This window comes from Macrobrachium nipponense, chromosome 24, assembly GCF_015104395.2.
Source record: "Macrobrachium nipponense isolate FS-2020 chromosome 24, ASM1510439v2, whole genome shotgun sequence".
NCBI classification, from domain to species: Eukaryota; Metazoa; Arthropoda; class Malacostraca; order Decapoda; family Palaemonidae; genus Macrobrachium; species Macrobrachium nipponense.
In genome coordinates, this window is record NC_061091.1 from 12,455,769 (window position 1) to 12,478,268 (window position 22,500).

The following is a 22,500-nucleotide window of genomic DNA, read 5'->3' on the forward strand; positions in this document are numbered from 1 at the left end:
GCTTGAACTTCCCCTTCGCCAAAACCATCGCATTCCTCGTTGTCGCGTCTCCGCAACCAGTCTCTCCGGTCATTCGTCGTTGTGAGGGCCCAGAACGACTTTTCTTTGTTAAGCATCTGGGTGTCATTGTGTCTGCCATGTTTTTGCATTCGCGCTGCCAAACCTGATTTGAAACAGCACAGGTATAATCGTCCTTCTTTGGACGACTTCTCCCTTGTCCCCTCTCGCCATATCTCTCGAGCCATTGTTTTTGCCTCGCTCGTTAGTCGCCGTCTCCCTTCCTTCATGTCTCCTCGTCCTTTATCGTATCGCTTGATTCTTCCCATTCGTTGTGCCATTGAGCACCGAGGCATTTCCTCCTTTGGCCGTTTCCTCCTCTCTCGCTCGTTACTTCTCTTTAGTTTATTCTCGCGCGTCGTTATCCTCTCTCTCTCTCTCTCTCTCTCTCTCTCTCTTCTATTGCTCTTTGTTATTTCTCCCGGCGTCTTTCCTCCTATTTACTGCTTATCATTCGGGCAAATATCCTGTCCATCAGGTCCGTTAGGGGCCGGGGGGTGGGGTTTTGGGGCGGGGCGGATCTTCGCATCCAAATGGGGTTTCTTCCCCTGAGGCAAACAAATGCCTGCCGCGTAGTCCATAGGAGTGGGAACAATGTACTATGTTTACTGGTCGCATTCGATGACAAAAGACCAGAGATGAAACTCTCAGGATAATTGCTCCCATTAGGGTTCGCCGTGTTTATCGCTGAGAATCGTCTCTGATTAATAATCCCCGGCGACAGATGGAGATGGTTATTGCTGGCGTTATTGTTTTCATAAGAATTTCTTTGGAATACGTGTCAGCCACTCCCTGCCTCATTTGGTCTCCCTGTTGTCATGGATGCTTATGGATGATGTTTTTCTTATGAAAGACTGTATTTTGTACGTTAGTTTGACAACTAAGGCATTCGAGAGACAAAAGAGCTGGGTATATAATTGCTTCTCTTGTTTGTCCCAAGTTTCGCGTAAGTTAATCGCGTCCAGGTAGCTTGAACTTCAGCTCTTAACTAAAGTCTTTAACCTCCATGTGAGAGAGAGGCCAACATTTGAAATATCGAGCGCCATGAATCGAAATTGTTTTTTTTCTTTTCAGAAATCCCATGCAAGTAAAATGTATTGATACATTCGTTCTGTTAATTGTATACCTTTACTTTAGAATAATTTACAAGTTATGATTATTACACGTGGAATTCAGAAAGACGGAATACATTGTACTCTTGATAAATGTCATTAATATTAATGAAAAAAGAGTTTGTAGTCAGATCTCACTCTCCCCGTTGATAAAACAAATAAAAGCGATGAGAAATAGGTAAAATAGTTAGCTGAGTCAGAAACGTTAATTGAATCGTAGAGTTTAACGTCACATTTAATTTCGTAGGCTGATTGTTCCTTGGTTTTCATGTCGCCTCAGGTGTTGTTCCGTTGACTTACGCCATGTGGTGCCCTTAGAACCAGTGTGCTCAAAACTTCGACCGTAACATAGTCTGTGCATCGTGACATTTCTCAATCTTCTTTACTGGAGAATGTGAGCAGCGATTTTATTTATTTATTTATTTATTTATTTTAATACTTATTTATTTATGAAGTTAATTACTCATGAGCTGTAGTTGGCACCTGACTGATGGAATCGTTCCACAGCATTGGTACCCTCTTTTGTAAAGGTCTACTAGACACGCTCTTGAGTTTTGGTTTTTATCTAAGAATAGACGCTAAGCTCTTCATGAATAATATTGATTTAACGGTCTGGTGTTCTTCTGCCCTCCTGACGACGAAACGCTTGCTGATTTATTTTTGTCGAGTCAATTTTTGTTAAGGTGTTATACTTCTGATTTTGGGTAGGAAATGCCTTGAAATAGACGTAATTTTATTTGTGTTTCAGTCTACATATGTACTTTAGCTGTATCAGTCCGTATTCTGTCTTAAGTTCGCAGTGGCCGATAGAGATGAGGAAATTTTTGTTCGTAAAAGAAACGAAAGGTATCACCTAATTCAACGAAAACATCACCAGACCTGTTGGAACAGCGCCGCTCATATATTTTTCCATACCAGATGAAATCAATTCAAGCCTTCACATAGTTCGCTGAGAATGTTTTGATTTATGTCATTGTGAACTGGCTTTATTTGTTTGCTTACATATGAATGTACGTTTCGAATTACGAGAGAGAGAGAGAGAGAGAGAGTGAGAGAGAGAGAGAGAGAGAGAGAGAGAGAGAGGAGAGTTTTGACATTGCCATCATCAGTTAAAGATGCTAAAAAAGGACGAGAGAGAGAGAGAGAGAGAGAGAGTTTTGACATTCCAATCATCAGTTAAAGATGCTAAAAAAGGACGGAGAGAGAGAGAGAGAGAGAGAGAGAGAGAGAGAGAGAGAGAGAGAGAGAGAGAAAAAGAAAGGCGGAGTTTGTGTAATTGCACCTAGCAACACGACCGGACTTTGTCCTGAACATCCAAAAGAGAAGGCCCTTGATCGCCGCCCCAACAGCAGCAGCAGCAGCAGCAGCAGCGGGGGCGGCGGCGGCGCTGTGTGCAGGAATGGTCATTCCAGCCCATATGATTCAATTGTTCGCTGCAACTTCCTTTGGTGAGGCACCGCGCGAGACCTTAGTCACAGATCAAAGGCAGCAGCCATTTCAAGTTGGTATCTAAATTTCGCTTAATTGTTCCCGGACTCCAAGCAGGTCGCAGGCACCAGCTCTCGGGAAATCGGTTGCAACTTGTTCGGGTCGCTCTTTTCCTGCGCCTCGAAGTCGCCTGTTTTATTTCGGGGGATTTGGACTAATATATCTTGTGGGTCATTATCTTTATGATATTTGCAGTCTTTTGCTGTATTTTGTTTTTTTTACGGTCATCCCCAACGGACTTGTACTAAACACTACGCAAAGGTGGATATTTGCAGTCTTTTGTTCTATTTTTTTACGGTCATCCCCAACGGACTTGTACTAAACACTACGCAAAGTTGGATTCATACCGGGTGAAAACCCTTGGGGTTCACTATTTACGAAAGATTCGGGGATTTCAATACAAGCTGCGTAAACTGGGAAACTCACGCACAAATAATGTACACTCATTTAACGGAACCAGTCCTCATTTTGTCCCATCATTCATATACGCCTTTTTTTTCGCTTACTCGAGGAGTAAGCCTTTAAACTACTTTGTTGTTGTTGTTGGATGGGGGGGAGGGGGTAGGAAAGCGTAAAAAAAATTGTCTGAAAAAGGTGGTTTGCGTTGAGTTAGAGGTAGAGGAATTTTAGGATAAGATATTTATGATTTATTTATTAGAATGAAAATGTTTAAATAAGTAATACGCATGTTAAACAGCACAGAACAATTATTTCTATTAAGAAATTCCGTATTGATTGTTAATTTTCGTTAGTGAAACAGCTCTGTAATTGATCGTAGATTTTAGCACGCGCCCCGAGTGAGCTGGAGGTCGGATCACCCCTTATTTTTCTTAGAACAAAAGCTAATGAGGTGAGATGAGTCCAGACAGAAGAAAATAAAGAGAAGGGGAAAGAAGACAGAGTAGCGTGGGCACCTCTTAAGCACAAATAAACGAACAGACCTTCATCCTCCCCAAGACAGAAAATGATGTGAAGAGAAATACTCACAGAGAGCCTCGACAGAAAGTCTCTGAACTCACAAAAGGATCCTGTGTAAATTTGTAAATTGCTGTTAGTCGGCGTCTTGTTAGTCCGTCAAATGCTCTTCACGGCTTACGGAGTTGAACCCCAGTTAGAAACTTGTCAGCCTGAGGTAATTGGACGTTCATTGCTTGTATTCCAATCACGGGACGCCCGACCCACCTTCCTGTGAAGTCGTCGTTATAAAGCGGAATTGCGGAATGACTGAACTAAATAGATTTGAAATATTTTCAAAATTTCAACTGTGAATCTTATATTGCATGCCTTGTGATTCTTCGGTAAGTCAGTTGTAATGTGCGTAGCCAGGTTTTATGGGAACACTTAGTACATTCCGAAGTCGACATTTTATTACAAACAAATTTATTCGGGTTACAGTCAACAGAGATCATATTGGAGCCTATTTTTGCCACAAAGACGTGAACCATAATTGACATCATATGTTACTAGACGTGAACCAAGTCAGGGCTCTTGTAAGTGCTTTTTATTTGTTGTGTCCTACACTGGCTAGTTTTTTGATGAATAGAATAAGGATTCAGGGATCGTAGTACATTAACTGCATACCAATACTGGCAAACCCGGGTCTGTCTGTCAATCTTTCCAATTTGGGTCTCAGCTCCGTTTATTTGCTTGTTGCTGGAGGTCATAGGTCACAATTTTAGCGACGTCTTAGCAATTTTCTGAGATAATAAACGCGTGCTTAGCGCCTCAGTGGCGTGATCGGAATGGTCTTGGCCTGCCACCTCTGTGACCGCGAGTTCGATTCTCGGGCATTCCACTGAGGAGGTAAGAGATGCGTATTTCTGGTGATAGAAGTTCACTATCAACGTGGTTCGGAAGTGACGTAAAGCCGTTGGTCCTGTTACTGAATAGCCACTGGTTCCATGCAACGTAAAAACACCATACAAACAAACAAACAAACAAACTCATGCTTGCTTGCTGAGGTCCAAATTCTGCTTTTATACAGCACTTCCTTTTGCATTACAGATATTTTTATTACAATTGATGTACGTAGCCATATGACCTGCGGATTCATCACTCAGGAGACATTATCAGTTTACATAATTCGCGTAAAGTGGTACACACGAATCTGTTAAAATGAAAGGTTATTTTAAACGCTCACTTCAGATTTGAAGATGGTGTCACATTCTCCGTAAATCTAAATTTTCAAAGTTTATGGATGTGACGATATCGACACACTCCTATCATTGGAAAAATATTTCAAGAATGAACTTCTTGAAAGGGTATTTATCTAATAATGTACATTTGATTATACCCGAATTGAATTTGTCTTCTTGGCGGCATGTTGCGTAATTATCTAATATCTAGTGAGTATGCAATCCACGTATACATACGTGTGTAAATATATATATATATCTTATATAGATATATATATATATATATATATATATATATTTATATGTCTATCTATAGATATATATATATAATGTATATATATATATGTATATATATATATATATATATATATATATATAGTGCAAATATCTATGCAATGCCTGTTTGTCGGGACAAATCATTTTATTTTTCTGTGCCAAAGTGTTTTTGTGAGCAAGAAAAGCCGGATTTACCAGTTTTAATGACGCTCTGTACACTACGTTCATAATGGTAAATAGATTTAACTGGATTCCTTCGAAAGCTTTGTTATGGCCACTGGACGACTCCTAAGCGACGAGAAGTGCCATTGGCGCTGCATTGTCGAAATAATTGCTCCTCTTTTCGTCCTGGGCAAGTACGCAAATTCTCGATGGATGCGCCCCTGTTCCGGGTGTTTAATGGCCGACCAGGCCTCGGCCGGTTGGTCCGGTAATGTCGACGTAGATACATTAAGGCCTCGGCAGATCGTTTTACATTCTCTCTCTCTCTCTCTCTCTCTCTCTTCTCTCTCTCTCTCTCTCTCTCTCTCTCTCTCTCTCTCTCTCTCTCCCTTCCTTCCATATCCATCCCCAAAGTGCGGTGACTGAAGATAAAACGCATGACCATGGTTGAAGCAGATGTAAATCAATTTTGTTTTTTCTTTTTTTTAGGACCGTTTGTTTAAAATTAAGAATTAGAAAAAAAAAAAACTACTCTTGTAATTGTCCGGAACCTTGATGCGTGTTTTTTTTTTTTTTTTTTTTTTTTAGGACGCGTTAACTTAACTTCATAAATAGAAAAAAAAAAAAACTACGCTTGTATTCCTCCCGAACCTTTTTTTTTTTTTCAAAAGGACCGTTAGCTTAAATTATTTTGTTTTTAAGCGCCAGATTATTAAAAAAAAAAAAAAAAAAAAAAAAAACTGCCCTTATATTCGTCCGGAACCTTGATGTGGATAAAGGAATTTTCCCTTATAATCTTTTGGACGCAGATCATTCCTGAAGGTGACTGGATCAGCTGAGGATATGACGCTGGTCCCACCGGCTTTAAAACTTGTTAAAAGTATTACCGTACGAAATGAGCGGATGCGGAGCGCGCCAGCTACGCACCATGATGTATATACCTTCTTCGTACGCTGGTAATTACGAAATTGAGAAATATAGCATATCATAATATATATGTAGCTTATAGCACGATCCATCCTTTCCTCACCCGAGGGATTTCCGCGGAGGAAAATATTAATGTAATTTTGGATTATCGCTGAGGAGGAGGTAGACGGGAGGCCGTTTTTCATCGGCTGCTAATACGCGGGAGTATAATAGAAACGCCAGGTGTTCATTTTATGCTTGATTACGACGTCCATTAATCTTCTCTCTCTCTCTCTCTCTCTCTCTCTCTCTCTCTCTCTCTCTCTCTCTGCAGTGCGCGTGTGAGGGTCTAAATTAATGGAAGATAGATTGAATGTGAAAAGCCTAGAGTAGTAATGGCTGGAAAGAGAGAGAGAGAGAGAGAGAGAGAGAGAGAGAGAGAGAGAGAGAGAGAGGAGGGCAATTTTCGAAGGCGGGTCATTTCTCATTCGCTTTTCGTTGGTTTTCCTTCCCAAGATTTGTTTTAAGAATGTTCGAAGCATCGTTGACTTGGTTCTCAAGCATTCCGATAATATTTCTGAAGTAAGGACAGTCTTTTGTTTTGATATAGACGACTTATAATTATGTGTGACTTTTAGATTGAAACCGAGTGTCATGAGGACTTAGTTACTCAGAGGAAAGTGAAGCCAGGAAGATGACGAAATGTATGTTTGCTCTTTATCTATGTACATTATATATATATATCATATATATATATATATATATTATATATATAATAATCTCTAATCTTATATATTATATATATATATAATCTATATATACACACATATGTGTAGTATATGTACATAATATATATATATATATATATATATATTATATAATATCATATATATATATTATTGTATGTATATGTATGGGTATATATATATATATACCAGCATATATATATATCCTACACATATATATATAAAGTAGTTGTGGGTGGTGGAGATTGAAAAAAGGAAGCTTCATATTATATCGCAAACTATTTAGAACTTTCCTGCCTCTGTCTAAGAATAAATACTGTATGAATTATTCCCCTTCATTTATATTTTAGAATTCAATTCTTTGACTCATTAGGATATTCACCTTATACGAGAATCCACTGATTCAAGATGAATCTCCAATACTCCACGTTCGATCATTTTGGAAGTTCTCCCAGAAAATGTAGCTTGAAATAAAGATGACTTTTATTAAAGAATTTCGTCTTCCTGTTAATAGGTATTTCTTGAAGATTCTCCTTCTCTCACTCTGTAATAGTTTCACTTTCATTTTTGGATTGTAACGGAAACTCTTCGTAGCTCCAGTACATTGCTCGTCGTTGTCGTCGTCGTCGTTGTTGTTGTTGTTGTTATTTTTTGTTATCCGCTCACTTTGGTCTCTTCTCACTGAGCTGTCTAACTTCTTTAACTCTTAAGAACCAGTTACCGTCGTTCTTATGTGAAAGTCTAGCAGTGTAAACCAGTTGTTTCGTAATAATAATAATAATATAATAATAATAATAATAATAATAATAATAATATATGCTGGAAGACCTTCATTAATACAGGTTTTATTGAAAATAATGGCCATTTCAACCGCATTTATTTTGTATAGAAGTTTCTCTATTCTTCTTATTGCTGATTTTTTTGCGGAACTCAAATTTTTTACTAAACCCCCAAATAATAATATGAGGTGTAACCATTAGAACCAGGAGTTGACAATGAAAATAATTCCCCCAGTCCTCCCCTCCCGCCCCCCCCCCCCAAAAAAAAAAAAAAAAAAAAAACCCCAAAAAAAAAAAAAAAAAAAAAAAAAAAAACGTTCAAGTTTCATTATTAAAGGCGTCTGAAAATCCTTAGAGGAAAAAGGGTAACGAAAACTAAGTCTGGCCAAAGGTTCTTTCACGACGCGATGGAGTTAATTCCTCTTCGCATCGTCGGTGGCTATTGATGCCTTTATTAAAAAGAGCCGTGAATATTATATGAAAGAGAAATCCGCCGAGGACAAAAAAAAAAAAAAAAAGTGTGTAAAAAGGTTTTGCTGTAAAGCCTGTCAAAGAGAATGAAGAAATCGAAGTTCAAAGAAAAGCCGCTTTAATGCAGATGAAATACTTGAGATACTTCGAAGGAGTCAAAAAAAAAAAAAAAAAAAGAGACAAGCCTGATTGAACGTTCGAGACTTTTACGAACCAGAACGTTTAAGGAATTAAGAAATTCGTTGAGGAAACGGGAGTAAAAGGGATACTTTTATTATTAATGATATCATTATTATTATTATTTCATTAGATGAAACCTATTCACATGGAACGAGCACATCAAAGGGGCCGTTAACTTAAAACCCAATCGTGCAAAGAATGTTGGTTTCAACTTCCCACCGAGGACCCCACACTGCAACAGTAACTGATCATGATGCAGAGCCAGTGATTATTCGTATCGCCCTGGAGGCGCCAACCCGTGACATCTGACCGGCATTCCACTTCACTAGCCACCACACCAGCGGACCAGTAAATTGAGGTGAAGGAAAAAATCTCGAGAGGGAAAAAATAGATAAAAGATATGAGGCGAACCCGCGACACCTGACTGGCATGCCACGACACTAGCCACCATACCAGCGGACCAGAAAATTGAGGTGAAGGAAAAATCTCGACGGTGAAAAATCGACAAAAGATATAAAGCGAGATAGCGACATCAGACCGCCATGCCACGACACTAGCCACCATACCAGCAGACCAGTAAATTGAGGTAAAGGAAGAAATTTCGAGAGGGAAAAAATAGATAAAAGATATGAAAGGTGCAAAAGCAAAACATGGAAGATCACGGAGGAAAGGTGCCTACCAAAAGGAATTCATTCCAGCTGAGCTCCAAATACATTTAACAGGAAAATCGGAAATAAATTCGAGCCGGGGGAACTTCAACAGCTCTGACGTTGTCCATTATCAGGCAGTGACGCGTAATTAGAGCGGATACCGGTGCTCTCTTTTATTTTCTCTCCGTTTATTTGCATATATATTGGCGGTTGAATTTGTTGAAAGCAAGCTGTTTTGGATTCTCTCTCTCTCTCTCTCTCTCTCCTTCGTGTGGGGCTAGGCGATGAGAGGATCAGAAAAGTTCACGTAAGAAAAAAAAAGGAACAATCAAGTAAAGAAATTGAATTAAAGACACAAATATCGTCTTTTAAAAAACGATAACATCATCGTGTCTTAGAGCAGAAAATGGCTGTTCAAATTTCAGCCATTTATTTTCGGGGCCGTCAGAATTAGAAGCAATTTATTCTAGAGTGAATGAAGAGGCCTCGCGCCCATCGATAAAAGATTCTGACGGCGGTTGATCGATGGTGAGTGACTTTTAATTGCATGCCAAGACTTTGTAAATTATACGATGGGTTCATTTGTCGTTAATGAAAGTTAGTACTGTGTTTGGTTTAATGACAATGAAACTGTCTAAAATTGATGCTTTGTAGGTCCGAATTTCTCCACAGTTTATTACCGCTCACGGTGTGAGTGCAACGTGGTAGCCTCGCATGATCGAATATCTTTTATGGTTTCCCTTCCAAAACGACGCCTGTCGCGCAGAGGATGTGTGGAGGCCGGTGGTTCCATTGGCTGTTCAAAGTAGGACCACCTCAAGATATATCAAGACAGCTTAAAACTGTGGTCACGTGACCTCCCCGGGAGAGTATGGAACCCTTTTATGCTGCCCTAAAGGGGTAGCTGCAATACAGTAACTTCATCCTCTTCTGCAGCCAAAGCCTTGCAATTGGGTACAGTTTTCCTTCGTGAGAGGGGCGCGCGTGTGTGTGCGTACGTGAATTCATGTCTGTTTTTGTGGGCATGTATGGTCAGCAATGCAGAGAACATTAGTGATGAATATACTATTGTGAGAAATAAACAGTAAATCGCCTAATCTTTTTTTCGACTTTGTATTGTAACTTTCTCGAAGAAAAACAAAATTAAGAAAATGGAGCTCTCTCTCTCTCTCTCTCTCTCTCTCTCTCTCTCTCTCTCTCTCTCTCTCTCTCCATTTAAAGTAAGGTTTATTCGTGGTAAGGTTCATTCTCTATCTCTCTCCATTTGAGATAAGGTTCTCTCTCTCTCTCTCTCTCTCTCTCTCTCTCTCTCTCTCTCTCTCCGTAATATCAATCCAGATCCCATTTTAGATAAAAGTCCGCGAGATCCCTTCAAAAAGCGAGGGCATAAACAGGTGCTTCCCAGGTGCTGCATAATTAAAATGAGATTAAGGGTCGCCTTGTCTGGGAGGTCAAACGCACTGGAAAATCGATGTGGCTCCATCTGCTGCCGAATAGGTCCACACGGTTTTGGGGGGGTTGGGCTGGAGGAGGCCTGAAGGGAGGAAGGGCCATTTCTCTCTCTCTCTCTCTCTCTCTCTCTCTCTCTCTCTCTCTCTCTCTCATTAGTTAGTTTCAGAATTTATAAGTTGTTCTGTTAGGCACTGCTTTATGTGACTGATGGAATGCCCATATAGCTCTTTTTTTTTGCCAGTAGCTTTAGCTGGCTTTCATGGACAGTGATAATTTGGACTTTGCTACTGCTACTGTCGTTAAAATGCTACGGAAAATGTCATTAACATACTACTGAAAATGTCATTAAAATGCTACTGCTAATGACTTTTAACATGATACTGATAATGTCATCTAAATGCTACTGAAAATGTCATCTAAATGCTACTGAAAATGTCATCTAAATGCTACTGATAATGTCATTAAAATTCTACTGAAAATGCCATCTAAATGCTACTGATATGGTATTAAAATCCTACTGATAATGTCATTTAAAGTTGGGGGGGCTTACTGAAAATGCCATTAAATGCTACTGATAATGTCATTAAAATGCTAGCGCTAATGTCATTAAAATGCTACTGAAAATGTCATCAAAATGCTACAACTAATGTCTTTAAATGCCACTGATAATGTTTGAAATGCTACAGAAAATGTCATCAAAATGCTACTATTAATGTCATTAACATACTACTGCTAATGTCATTAAAATGCTAATATTAATGTCATTAAAATCCTACAGCTAATGTCATTAAAATGCTACTATTACTTCATTGAAATTGTACAGCTAATGTCATTAAAATGCTACCGCTAATGTCATTAAAAGCGTTGTCAACTTTGGGTAGGTTGCAACAAATTGCTCTTTAGTCGCTGCCTCGCATTCCAACCTTAGTTCTTCTCAAAGGTTACTTGTTATTTAGAGGGCACTGCAGACGCTCAACAATTACCGTGGAATGTGGTGACGTCAAATTTTATGAGGTGAAGGTAACCCAGCTTGGACCGAGTATGATTTGTACAATGAAAACAAAACAAAGGTATGAGATATAGTCACAGTAGAATTACATTGACAAGAAAGACCGGCAGCGGTTTTTTTTTTTTTTTTTTTTTTTTTTTTTCCTTTTTTTTTTTTTTTTTTTTTCCCAACAAAATTCCCCAGGAAAAAATGTTTTTGAAAGATGCTCTTGGGAGGATATTCCCGAACTGTAACCGAGTACTGGGACCTTCCCTGAAAAAAAGCGGGAGGCCATATCTTAAAAACTAACCATAGAATCTTCTTGAAAATCATCTCGTTATGTTTCCAACACCCAAATTACGAAATGGATATATTAGTCTTACCTAACCTAACCTACCTAACCTAACCTAGGGACATGGCAAAAAACCGGGGCTGGATCAGTACTATAGTAGATTTGATGTCTAGGCCAGTCCCTTACGACGGTCCTGATTGGCTGTTGATAAGCCAATGACAGGGCTGAAAACTCTCAGTCCCTCTCGAGGGTTCATAGAGGCAGGATGTATGTTCCACCTCTCCTGAGGGATGCTTTTGAAAGACGTATCCCTCAGGAGAGGTGGAACATACTTCTTGCCTATTTGAACTCTGGAGAGAGACTGAGAGTTTCCATCCCTGAACAGCCAATCACACACACACACACACACACACACACACACATATATATATATATATATAGTTATATATATATATATATATATATATATATATATATTGTGTGTGTGTGTGATTTTAAATACTTTGCATATCCTTTTTAATTCTTTGGCGGTTGTTAAGTTTTTCTCTTCATTACTCGTTTATAACGTTCGTATAAAATTCAGTTGCGAATCCAAACAGCATTGCAGCACACCAATGTAAGAATTTCGAATCCCCTGTAAAGAACTTGGTAGAAAAATGCTATAAGCCGTAAATAACTGCGTGAAATATATTCAGAACTACTAAGTCATCTTTCATTCTCCTCTCCTCCGTTACGTTCATTCTCATGCCCACCTACTCTTAACGGTCCTGCCATACACGTCGAAAAGGAAGAGGCGCGAAACAGAGGAACGACGACAGTCTTCATCATCCTTCCCCGTCGAGGTCCCTCCTCACATTTCTTTATCCCGGCCCATTCGTCTCCTCCCTTGCAAGCGCTTCTTATCACTCTTCGTGCCTTACCTGTCATCTGTCAGTTCCTCTCACCAACTCGATTTATAATACTTCTGGGACCTATATTTATCCGTGGACTTGCCGTGTCTTCTTCTTCTTCTTCTTCTTCTTCTTCGCTTGTTATTCGTTCGATTTTACGAGGGAGATGTTTTGTGTCGTAAGGCGGCTCGTCAGCGCTCGTGATTCCTCTTCGTTCGTGTGCGGGAGGAAGTTGGCGAGGTTTGGAGTTCTGGTGAGATTACGTGAAGGTTTTTCGTCTTAAATGCTCGCTTTTACTTTTGTTTATTTATCGATCAACCTGGAAGACGTGCATTAGCGTGCGCCTCTATCTTTTCAAGTTTGTGTGCGATTGCGGAAAGGTACTTCGTTGTAGACGCCTAACTTATAGGTTGGTTTAACATTCGATCACTCTGAAAGACACGTGTTAGTAAGTTGTGCTCATATTCTATAATTGGGGGTATGGAAGTACAGACTGTACTACCGTTGCAATCAATACAGTTACTCTCTCTCTCTCTCTCTCTCATTTTATACGCTTCTTTCTTTGTTGATCAATTTGAACGACATGCATTATTGGCATGTGCTGATATTTTACAGCTAGGGATATGTTAGCACAAGCTATGCCACCGTTGTAATCTCTCTCTCTCTCTCTCTCTCATGTAACTGTGCAGGAGAGAAAAAGTTAGTCACAGGTGCTGAGAACCTTTGCCTTCGTTCTTCTTATGCCCGAGGGAGGAGGACAGGCAGAGAAAGATGGTGTACTTATTTTTTTTTTCAACACTTACGTATCTCGTAAATTTATCATTTTCAAGCGAGAATAGGATTCTCAATTTTTACTTGTTTTCTTATTTACTCACGCAAGTCGTCACACATTACATTGATATTAATTCGAGTAGAGATTTAGAAAGATTCAAAGCAGCTTTGATATAGTTCGTAAGCATTTACTGAATTATATACGGTACTGGAAATAATAAAATGCGCATAGCAATACTTTCATTTAATATAATTCTCCAAAGGTACGATTATTACAGCGTATGAATCTTGCAGTAACAAATAAATTATTCTTTTCAACTCTTTCTGTAAAATGTGGAGATTTAATGAAATTCCAAATAGTTTGTTAAGGTTACAATGATGCTTGTTAAATCTGATATCACGAGTATTTTGGAAAATTTATGTTTTACATTACGGTCATAAATTTGAATGAGGACTATGAAGAATAACACTGTTTGACTGATTTGGAGCGCCTCAGTGGCGTGATCGGTATGGTCTTGGCCTGCCACCTCAGTGGGAGCGAGTTCGATTATCGGGCATTCCATTGAGGTGTGAGAGATGTGTATTTCTGGTGATGGAAGTTCACTCTCGACGTGGGTTCGTAAATCACGTAAAGCCGTTGGTCCCGTTGCTGAATAACCACTGGTTCCATGCAACGTAAAAACACCATACAGACAAACAAGACTGATTTGAAATGTATAATTTGTAATATATATAAATTGTATGTATGAATGTATATGTGCGTGTATAGTAACGGTATTCACTTGTTTTTGGAGGATGAACGTAGCCTGTAATTTAGATGCAATGTAATTGTTGAACGTATTCATGCAAACTAATCTTAGTGATTTATTTAGCCTAGTATCTTTTACCAAAAACATTTTTTTCGTCATTACCCCAGTGACAGTGGCGATTGTACTATTTGTTTTGATAGCTCGGCACAAGTGAAGTATCTATACTCGGTTTTTTTTCCATCTGTCCATCCGCCTGTGGTGTTTGCGTACGGTAACACTGCGTCCTGGGCTTTAGATAGTTACATTCAGCTTGCATTCAATAATAATAATAATATCCTACTTCGAATATTAACGGTGTAATTCGCATACAGTAAATTATTAAAACACTTTTCAGTTGCAAATGTACACCCAGATATCCTTTTATTTACATAAAACTTAGACATAGCGTAACTATTTAAAGCCCGGAACGCAGTGTTACCATTCGAACCACCACAGGCGGATGGACAGATGAAAAAAAACAGAGTATAGGGTTGGGAGTACCCACCTTGTCTTAGTACCATGGAGAAGGAGAAGAAACCTTTTCAGTTGCATGCTTTTGCCTTAGTGTTTGTTTTAGTACACCTTTCCCCCATTTTCTTCAGCACATTCGTCAGCCAGCTCTTCGCAAGAATAATGTTGTTATTATTTTGTATGTCGTCGTCTCACGAAGGTCTTTCAGGCCTTGTCGCCTTCGTATTTTTAACTATACTCTGTTTTTTTCCATCGGTCCACCCGCTTGTGGTGTTTGCGTACGGTAACACTGCGTCCCCGGCTTTAGATAGTTACGCTATGTGTAAGTTTTAGGTAAATAAAAGGATATCTGGGTGTACATTTGCAATTGAAAAGTTTTTTAATAATTTACTGTATGCGAATTACACCGTTAATATTCGAAATAGGATATTGTTATTATTGTTGAATGTAACTATCTAAAGCCCAGGACACAGTGTTACCATACGCAAACATCACAGGCGGATGGACAGATGGAAAAAAAACCGAGTATAGTTACCAGTATCCTCTTCCTTCCTCTTATCTGGTCTTGTTTCTGTGACCAGACCTCTCCTAGGCCATTTGTTTGGTGTTCTCCCTTGGCTAATTCTCAGTCCAGGGTTTAGGGCATTGACCATATGCTTTTACATCTGGGACCTTCAAGCTTTACCTTCCTGTCACCAGTTCTATTAATTTGTCCAGTCTGCAAATTATCGAGATGTATACTGGTATTGCACCAACCCCGGTTTTTTTTCTTTCTTTCTTTCTTTTTTGGCTGTGCCCTACTTTAGGTTAGGTTCATGTTGGTTAGGTTAGTTGTCGTACGTCTAGCTCTGTAATTAGAGTGTGGGAAACATAATGAGATGATTTTCAAGAAGATTCTATGATTAGTTTTTATGATATGGCGTCCCGCTTTTTCAGGGAAGTTCGGTACTAGGTTACAGTTCGAAATATGCGACCGGTCTTGTTATGTTGACTGTGTTCACGGTGATTAGCTGACAGTCAGGAAGTGGTATTCGGTTATATGTCTTTTTCTGAATTATCTGCGATAGGCCTTTGCCGTTTTGGGAAATTAAAAAAATATAGTAAAATAAAAAAAATACAGTATTATGGTAGATTTGCTATTGAAGTTAATGGTATAGAGGAGAAATAAAATTCAACGACTCGAAAATCCTTCTTCTCCAGTCCTTTTCCTGAAAAAAGCACGAAAATGGGTCGTAATAACTTCCCAGTGATGTTTTGTCGTTTTAGTTTTTCATACATACATAAATTCAGGAGAGTTATTTCGTGACGTGCAAGACTTCCGTTTTATTAAATGCATAGAATACTTAAGAATGTAAAATGCGATTAGCCTCCTACTTTTTTTTACCTTGAGTAATTATCTTAAACTTGCATTTTATTATTATGCCCAGACTCAGGATCAGGCTAAAGGTTTTATATGTTAATTAAAAAGCTTGAGGTTTTGCGTGACCCCTAAGGCTTGAGAATTCGTACGTGAAGCGTTGAGCGTGAGAAGTTGCCTACGCGTGAAGTTAAGGGATTTTCTGCAAGATTCGGGCAGAAGGATTTGCCGTCGAGAGTCGAAGATAACGACTGCACACACGAAGGGATTCACCTCACTGCAAAAGTGGCGTTCCTCTTTGGATATAAAAGAGACTTCAAAGTAAATCCTGAAATTTCCCATTTAATATGAGACCTGGGTTTGCGCGGCAGGTAAAGAATAGCGCTTTGCTTCACAATGTAATGAATCTTTAGATATTTAACCAAGGAATTTATTGAAGATGAATCTTTAGATATATTACCAAGGAATTTGTTTAAAATTGGCTGCTTCTGCTGTCAAGATAATTGGCAGAGTGTACCAAAGAGGTAGGGTTTTGTTTATACAGATAAGTGGCCCAATTATTCAAAATATGAGACGGTATACTATTAGCTGAAAGCATAGAGATTGTTTGATTTATATGGTGTTTTTACGTTGCATGGAACCAGTGGTTATTCAGCAACGGGACCAACGGCTTTTACGTGACTTCCGAACCACGTCGAGAGTGAACTTCTATCACCAGAATAACACATCTCTAACCCCTCAGTGGAATGCCCGAGAATCGAACTCGCTCCCACCGAGGTGGCAGGCCAAGACCATACCGATCACGCAACTGAGGCGCTGCATAGAGATTGTACTCTATATTATGTTTTCGTGATGACTCGGAAAGACGTAGCATTTACTGTAAGTCTAAAGCCAAGGAGTTCCATGTGCAAGTATAGAGACGGTCGGCAAGTCTAGGAGCGTGTGAGATTGTAAGTAAAAGGCACCTCTCGATTGATATTTATGGAGGAAAGTCATTTAAGCCATGAAATATTCACCCTGGCCGGTCTTTAGCCTTATCTGTAAACAGTAAAGGCCAAATTATTTAGCCTTATCGATAGACCGTAAATTCCAAATTTTTAGCCTTATCTATAAACCGTAAAGGCCGAATTTTTAGCCTTATCTATAGACCGTTAAGGCCAAATTTTTAGCCTTATCCATAAATTGTAAAGGCTAAATTTTTAGCCTTATCTATAGACCGTAAAGGCCAAACACGTATTTCTTTGTACATGTATGTGTGTGTATGCATTTATGTACTATGTATCTATAACAGCACGTGTCAAATCGATTAAATAATATATATAATATATATATATATTATATATATATATATATATATATATTATATATATATATATATATATATATATATAGAGAGAGAGAGAGCAGAGAGGGAGAAGAGAGAGAGAGGAGAGCGCGAGCGAGAGAGAGAGAGAGAGAGATAAAATATTCCTTCAACTAAGTAGACGGTGATTCGAAGCAGATAAATCACAGATGTTCACGAAATACAGGATAGATATTGTTGAATCTCATGTTAATTTTGCATAAAAGTGGTCGGATCTTTGAGCCCAAAAGGATTATCCCGATTTTTTGAGCTAGCAATAGCCGTAGCTATATTTACTTCGTATTTATGCTTCTGCCAGTGTAAGAAGGATTCTTAGAAGTCTTGTATTTCATGTGCATTTTGTTTTATGGTTGCAGTACGTTCATCTTTTTATGTTATATGTTCTTTGGAGGCGCTGAACCCTGTTAATGTAGGCAAGATCGTGTGTGTGTGTGTTTATATATATATACATATATATATATATATATATATATTATATATATATATATATATATACTATATATATTATATATATATATATATATATGACTCAATACTTTCCTTTCCTAAGAATCAAGTTTATCACTTCCTTTGTGGGAAAACATCGGCTCTTTCCTCCCTTCCTCTTTTTAATGTTCCGCACGAGAAAATTGTTGAGTTTGGTGGTTGTCTGTCCTCCACACTTTTTCTCTCCTCTTTTAGATCTTAAACACTACGGAGGCCAGAGGTGCTGCAAATTGGTAAGGTGGTCATCCACCCTCCAATCATCATACTTAACAAATTGCAGCCGTCTAGCCCGAGTAGTTTTTATTTTATTTAAAGTTCAAGTTACCTATGATTGTGTTTATGGCAACAATATAGGACAGGCCGCCACCGGGCCGTGGTTAAAGTTTTTTGGGTCGCGGCTCATACAGCATTCCGCGCTGTACAGAAAACTCGATTGCACCAAAGAAACTTCGGCCCCTCCCCCCCCTTTTTTTTTTTTTTTTTTTTTTTTTTGTTTTTTTTTTTTTTTTTTTTTCGTCGGCTCCGGACTGGAAAAGGGCGTGAGGCTGGTCTTTTGGGGGGTTATAAAAAATCACTCTTATTACCTTCGCCTCCCCTGAAGAAACTCAATAACGTAACGGCCGCTTCCTCTGTAACCTTTACTCTTCTTTGTCGATTTTCTTGTGTCTACGAATGTCTTCTGCTGTTCTCGTCCTTTCTTTGAAACATTTGTCTTAAATTTGGTCTATGTTTTATTTTTATTCAATTTAATTAATTTACCTATATAATAATATCTAAGGCCTCCTTTATTATTGTTTTCATTATTATATAGATCCGTATCTATCTGTCTATCTATCTATAGAGAGAGAGAAACTTTGAGAATCTATCGAAACGCATGCAGAATTGTTGAGCCAGTTGTCCAGTATAGAAGTAAAGCGTGGATATTAAATGCGAATAAAAAAAGGAGATCATGTCAAAGGTTTTGACAAGAACTACGTAAATGGTGCGCGTTGTTTGAGAAGCAGAAATGTTAAAAATGTGGAGCAAGGATAGTCTGAAGGATTTGAGATGATTCGAATAATTCGATGGCGTTATGAGGGAGGAGGGCAGGAAGACCTTGAAAGTACAATAGAAGTGGACTGAAAGAGGTACTGGAGAGGAATAGCCATAATCTTCAGAAAGGGCAAGATTGCGTGCAACATAGGTGATTGTTGCAGTCCGTATAGGGACTTCGACATGAAGTTTCATGTGTAATTCAGACATTACATTAGGAATGTCGTAGTGGACATTGCTATTCTTGATCTTTATATTTTCATGTTAAGTATATGTTAGCTTTACCTGACCCTTGAGCCGATTAATAAGTAGCTCTCCTAGGGCGGACCCGAAGCATTAGATATTTTTACGTTGCTAAGAACCAATTGGTTACTTAGCAACGGGTCCTACAGCTTATTGTGGGGTCCGAACCACGTGGAGAAATTAATTTCTATCGCCAGAGATAAATTCCCCTTGATTCCTTGTTGGCAGAGTGGCGAATCGAACCCGGACCCTGAGATCGGTAGTCGAGCACGCAACTGACTCGTCCAACGAGGAACTAATTTTCATGTTTTTATATATATATATATATATATATATATATATATATATATATATATATATATATATATATATATATATATATATATATATATATATCTGATATGTATGTATTGATGCTATTGCTTCAGTGTTTTGCTGCTGTGACAGAGAGAGAGAGAGAGAGAGAGAGAGAGAGAGAGAGAGAGAGAGAGAGAGAGAAGAAGAACAAGATAAGAAGGAATAATTCACCGTCATATCATAATTAAAAACGGGAGGGCCTCAGCGCCCTAATCCTCAGCCCTACGGGGTCTTAACCATTCATCAGACTCTCTCTCTCTCTCTCTCTCTCTCTCTCTCTCTCTCTCTCTCTCCAGAGATGCCTGAAAGTTTTTGACTCTGTTTTTGATGGTTCTTCGAGAGCTATCCGAAAACAATCAAGAAGGCAAAAGAGCCTTCTGTATTTCCATCCACCGAAGCCATTTTGGCTCGCAATATATTTCTGGTGTCGTTTCACGGTGTAATCTGATTTCGTCTCTCTGTTTTTATCTTTTCTGTCAGATAACGGCGACGGCTCGTTTGCACCGCTCTGTAGGTCGAGGTGTGTCTGTTATGTGACGAGACTGGTTAAATAACTCTCCTTTATTTATATCTATTACAAATTCCTCGTTGAACGAGTGGTTTTCGCGCTCGACTACCAATTCGATGGTCCGAAGTTCGATTCTCGGCTAGGCCAACACGGAATCAGAGGAATTTATTTATGGTGATAGAAATTCATTTCTCGATATTCATGTGGTTCGGATCCCACAGTAAGCTGTAGGTCCCGTTGCTAGGTGACCAGTTGGTTCCTAGCCACGTAAAAATATCTAATCCTTCTGGCCAGCCCTAGCAGAGCAGTTAATCAGCTCAGTGGTCTGGTAAAACTAAGATATACTTAACTTTTATATATATTACAAATTTAATGCTTGGTTACAGAATAAATCAGGCGATTCATGTAATCTCACCAAATACCAACTAATAATAATAATAATAGTATATGTAGGGAACAGACCTTCTTTGATACATATTTTGTTGAAAATAATGGCAGTTTTAAGCGATTTCATCTTATACAGGATCTTTTCAATTTTTCTGATAATTCGTTTTTCTGACTCGTCTAGAATTCTAATATGCATTTTGTCATAATTAGGATATCTGTCAAAAATATTTTTCAGAAATATTTTATTATATATTTTGCTTATATTCATCAAAGAGATAAAAGCAAAATATGAAAAAAAAAAATTTATGAAATATTTTTGCCAAATATCCTAATTATGACAAATATATATATTGGAATAACACTCAACAACCGAGCTGAGTCAGAAAAACGAATTATCCCCAAAATTTAAAAGATCTTCTATAAGATTAATTTATTGCATACTGCCATCATTTTCAGCAAAATAATAATAGTAATAATATATTATCTTATAATGAAAGTTAGTAAGTAAAATACACTATCAACGAGTAAACTTTGTATTTACAGTACAAAGAATGAAATTACGGAACTGCGTAATGCCAAAAGAATTGACATGAGGCTGCATACGAGGTATGTCTATCAAATAATGAGACTGGTTAAACAACTCGTCTTCATTTAAATGTATTAACACATTTAATGTCTTTTCCTTTCAATAAACACACGATTTGCACTAGTACGAGCCTTCGGCCATTGGAAAAGATGCAGCTTCCTGTCAATTCTTTTGGGATTACGTAGTTCCGTAGTTTCATTCTTTGTTCTGTAAATACAATGTTTACTCGTTGGTATTGTATTTACTGACTTTCATTATATTATTATTATTATTATAGTAGTAGTAGTAGTAGTATTAAATTATTATTATTATTATTATTATTATTATTATTATTATTATTATTATTATTATTAGTTGGTATTTGATGAGATTACAGAAATCGCGTTTGATTTATTCTGTAACCATAATGAATCTGAAATTCTTTACTAAAAGCACAAGGGCGTGATCCAGAAGTTATATATTTTCTAAGATACGGAGTGTGATCGGAAACTTTATATAATATTATATATATATATATATATATATATATTTATATATATATATATGTATATATATATATATATATATATATATATATATATATAGTAACTTTATCACATCACCGACATTCATATACAAGCATCAGCTACTAATATCCTTTAATGTCCAATTCGCTCTACCCCGGAAGTAATATATTTTCATATATACATATTTACCAAAGGGGAATTTTCTTGTTGGTAAGAAGTTCGTCATCTCGTTGGCGCGTCACTGCAGTCATGAATTCTTGTCTTCCGTGTTTCCAATGTAGCACGAGGGTACACGTGCCTGAGAATATTTTTAAATCCACGGTTAGAAGGCGTGAACTTGAGAATGTAGAAATAAACTGCGAAAGTACTTGTTCAACTGTCCCAGTTTCACTCAACCATCTACCGTGGATTTAAGAGTATATACTATATATATATATATAATATATATATATATATATATATCTATTATATATATATATATCTATATATATGTCACAGGGGTTATAATTAATAATATATTTATAATGTGTTCGTTGTGACATTTCTTGGAATGTGAAGACTGTTCACTTTTAACTTCCCATAGAGACAAAGAGCCGAAGCAACGACCTGAGGAGCTTGATTAATTCATTTCTGATGCATAGTTTAAGCGGGTCAATGTTCACGAGTTCATGGGTCTTTTCCAAATGCCTTTGAGAAACTGGTTGTAGCCAGTTAACGTGGGCGTTAACGAAGTGTGCATTCATATGTGCGTGTGCGCCTCTTCCTTTGATAATGGCGTCCTTAGCCAAGTCTATGGGGAGACTTTCACAGACGTCCGTTGAGAGAAAATATATAATTAATTATATATATAATATATATATATATATATATTCTATATATATATATGTGTGTGTGTGTGTGTGTGTGTGTGTGTGTGTGTGTGTGTATATATACACCATATAAATAACCATAACCACAGAATAAACTGGAATTTGTCACGTATAATTCACAGCAGCAATTGTCGATTACAAAAGTCAGATGATTAAACAAAGACCGGTACTGAACATTGATTAAACAGACAG

At 38.0% G+C, this 22,500-nt stretch overlaps 1 protein-coding gene across 6 annotated transcripts in view; it reads left to right on the top strand.

Annotated features, from left to right (window-relative positions):
* The window catches only part of LOC135205445 (agrin-like), a 253,618-nt gene that overhangs the window by 161,911 nt on the left and 69,207 nt on the right, over window positions 1-22,500 (top strand). The gene's annotated exons all lie outside the window — the stretch shown is intronic.